The sequence below is a fragment of the Sorex fumeus genome, unplaced genomic scaffold (assembly GCF_029834395.1).
Source record: "Sorex fumeus unplaced genomic scaffold, SorFum_2.1 ptg000237l, whole genome shotgun sequence".
NCBI lineage: Eukaryota > Metazoa > Chordata > Mammalia > Eulipotyphla > Soricidae > Sorex > Sorex fumeus.
The window spans coordinates 316,479-320,659 of NW_026606294.1; the positions used below are offsets into that span (position 1 = coordinate 316,479).

Here is a 4,181-nt window from a genome sequence, read left to right on the forward strand (position 1 = left end):
TCCAACTTCCATCCTTCCTCTAGTGTACATTTCCCAAAACCAATATTCCTGGTTCCCTAAAACCATCCCCCAAGAAACTACCCCCACTCCCAGCCTGTCTCTATGGCAGGATCTTTGATTCTTTCTCTTTGTTTCCTTTTTATTTTGTGCATTAAGGGTCTCATACAGGTACTAAGAGGTCATCATCTTTGTTCAAGGAATTGAGCATTTTTATCAGGAAGGTAAGGTTGAAGTAGCTTTGAGGTATGGAAATGACTGCTGAGGCTTCCATAAGTACAGGGCAGTGAGTGTAGGATGCCCATCCTGCCCAGAGAAAGCCTGGAGATTTCAGTCACAAAACACACATATCCGAATTTTCAGCTGTTATGTTTCAGTGAGAGCCATCCTGAGACGGTGGAAACCAGAGGAGGGCATGGTGGCGATTTTGTATTGTGGGAGAAAGTGGCTGCACTGGGTTCTGGTTGGGTGGGCACCAAACTAACCTGCCTCCCTCCGATTTACCCTAGTGTCTTCAGCCTTTTGCAGTTCCAAGGTTAACTGTGACTGTTGATATCTTCCAGATTTGTCTATGGGTCTCTGAAACAAGACCAATCCATTAGCTTGTATAGCTGAGCCAGGGGTGGTTTGTTAACATGGCTCCCACATATCTTTCGGGAGTTTAATTTCTCGGGAAATGTAGTCCTGAGTTGTTGGGAGCCAGCCAGAGGCACAGTGCCCATTTGAGGTTATCGGGAAGCATGAAGACACCATCAGACTGTTGATGCACTCACCTGAGGGTACAGGTTGACTTTCTGCAGGCACTGCACAACCAGACTACAAACATTCATTGAATGAATGAACGAATAATCAACATTTTCAAAATGTGTCTCTTTCTTGCATTTTAGAAGGGTAACTTCTAACATGAAAATAATCTTCACGGTATAATCAAGACCTATGATTTATTCTTAATATATTTAATAAAAGCTAAACATTTTGGAAATTTATACAAAGAAATTCTTTTAAATTAACTGTCTTCATAATTTACTTATAAATTACAAAGATATCACTGTTTCTTCCACTGTTCTTAGCATAGAAATTTACAGACAGAATGTGCTAAGTAAAAATTCATTTTGGCACTTCTGTTCAATGTAGTACTGGAAGTACTTGGAATAGAAAATAGATAAGAAAAAGATATTTAGGGTTTTTCATGTATGAAAGGTAGAAATAATCTCTCACTATTCACAGAAGATATCATACTATATTTAGAGAATACTAAAATCTCTACGAAAAAACTCCTAGAGGCAATAGACTTTTATAGTAAAATTGCAGGCTATAAACTCAATACCCAAAAGTCTATGGCTTATTTATATGCAAATAATGAGAGAGAAGAAAGTGACAGGAAAAAGCAATCCCACTCACAATCGTGCCTCAGAAAATCAAGAACCTTGGAATCAGCTTAACTAAGGAGGTAAAGGACCTATACAATAAGAAATTAAAAAATGACACGAGGAAACGGAAACATATCTCCTGCTTATGGAATGGGAGAATTAACATTGTCAAAATGGCAATTCTCCAAGAAGCATTGTAAAAATTCAACTTGATCCCTATAAAGATACCCATGACATTCTTCAAAGAAATTGATCAAGCACTCCTGAAATTCACATGGAACAACAAACGCACACGAATAGCTAAAGCAATTCTTGGGGAAAAGACGATGGAGGCATCACCTTCCCCAACCTCAAACTCTACTACAAACGATAATAATGAGAACAGCATGGGACTGAAACAAAGGCTCAGCTGCAGACCAATGGAAAAGGATTGAATATACTGACACACACCCTCAAATATATAATCATCTAATCTTTGATAAGGGAGCAAGAAATGTGAAGTGGTTCAAGAGAGTCCTTCTAAACAAACGGTGCAGAAAAAACTGGACAGCTATATGCAAAAAAAAAAAAAATGGCTCAAACCTCTACCTAACACCATGCACAAAAGTCAGATAAAAATAGGTCAAAGTCATCAACATCACACCAGAATCCCTCAGGTACAGTGATGACAAGGTCGGCAAATCCCTCCACGACATTGAAGCTAAAGGTATCTTCAAATATAACATGCAACTTGCCAAGCAACTGGAAACAGAGATAAACAAAGGGAACTATCTTAAATTAAGCAGCTTTTGTACCTCAAAAGAAACAGTGACCAGAAACAAAGACTCCGCCATGCGGGCAAGATACTCGCAGAAGCCTACCAGGTTCTCTGAGAGTGAGAACTGGACAATCAGAGTTACTCTCTTCTAAATAAGATCCAGTCTCTGGATGTTGGCTATTGATGGCATTACATGGATCCAGGGGTAGATCGTGGTTTTAACACTTAATTACTAGAAGATGGAGGATTTGGAAGGAGGGGACACAGTCTTGATCTGAGCAGCCATGGAGATCTCATCCCCCGGTCCCGCACATTTGGGTTCCTCTTCCAGTTCCTTCATGCATGAGGCTCCTTCAAGCTTGGGAAGAGTGGTCTTAAGCGTACCTATGGCTGGTTGCAGAGGTCTTCAGCTGCCGGGTCTATGCTCAGGGCGGTGAGGGAATCTCACCCCGCCATCTCCAAGGGGCACCAGTGAGGAAAGCCAGGTGCGAGGTCAGGAGACTGTTGTTTTAGACATATTTGGAATTAATTTTAGATCGAAAAGTACGCATCATTGAAAATACTTATGTGCTTAGTAATAAATTACTACAAACTTATTCAATCATGTCAGAGACCTCACTCTGCTCAGAGAACTAGATTTTAATTACAGATCCGTTTTGCCCATGTGTCATGACTGAGAATCTCTATCAGTAGATATGAAACTCACTATACACAAAGATGCACACAGGTTACTATGAGTCATCTATGTTGTTAATGTGAGTTGGCCATTAAACTTCACTGAGACCCTTTGTTCTGTCCTTTATAGGAGCCATATGAGTCTCACCTTCCGTTCAAGTTGAACTTGTAATAAGGTGGAATGAAATCATCAATATGCTTCTCAGCTCATCCTTCAGGACAAAAATCCTACATACATTCAAGGTGGTCAAAGTGCAGACAACACCATCCACCTTTTCCTGGAGAAGTACACGGGACTGAGGTGAAAACAGCAAAAGGCTCTAGTTTAATGGTCTTAATTAAGGTTTCAGGGAACGACATTAAACAACCTCATATACCATCTTCCAAAAGAATTATTTTGTAAAACTGATGCCTAGGGTATGGTAAAAGATAATATGGTAAAAACCATATTTTTCTTTCTGGGACATTAAATTTCTAAATCTATTTATTCATGCTGCTTTGAAATACATTCCTTGATTAGGAATCATTGTCTGCCATAGGAGTGAGGAAGGACAACACTCAAAGTAATAAGAAGAGAAAAATATGGAAAAATTAACTCCTACTAAGTTTAACACATATACTAAAATTGAAATGATAAAATGATGAGCATGGTCCTTGCACAGAGATGATATGCAAACTTGTAAAGCATTCCATATTTTTGTTGCAAGAAGAATGAACAGGTCTACTTTAAGCTAAGACAATCCCCACAAGTACAAAAATTCTACATAAAGAGAGCACAAATCCACACCACAACAATCTCTCTCAATGTCAATGGACTAAATGTGCCAATTCAGAGGCACAGAATGGGAAGATGAATTAGAAAACTGAAACCAACATTCATTCTGCTGCCTGCAAGAAACACGTCTGAACAATCAAAGCACCCATGGGCTAAAAGTAAAAGTCTGGGAAACAAGTTTTCAAGAAAATATCACCTCCACAAAGCTGGAGTGGCGATACTAGTATCAGACCACATGGAATTCAGGCTAAAGATTATCAGAGACAGTGAAGGTCATTTCTTAATGATCATGGGATATGTACATCAGAAAGAACTCACCCTCCTCAATGTATATGATCCTAATGACAGACCAGGAAAATACTTAAAAACAACTTCTAATTGACTTATAGAAAAACATTGATAGCAACACAATACTAGAAGGAGATTTCAACACTTCTTTGACACTTCTCCATAGATCAAACAGACTGAAGCTCAGCAAGGAAATATTTTCTTTAAGGGGAGTAATGAACAACCATTGGCTTAGGGAAGAAATCAAAGAGGAAATAAAAAATTTCCAGAAACAAATGAGAATGAGGACACGAGCTACCATAACTTGTGGGACACAGCA

At 39.0% G+C, this 4,181-nt stretch overlaps 1 pseudogene; it reads left to right on the top strand.

Annotated features, from left to right (window-relative positions):
- Positions 1 to 3,404: 3,404 nt before the first annotated feature.
- Positions 3,405 to 3,498, top strand: LOC130018124 (uncharacterized; annotated as a pseudogene).
- The last annotated feature ends 683 nt before the right edge of the window (positions 3,499 to 4,181 follow it).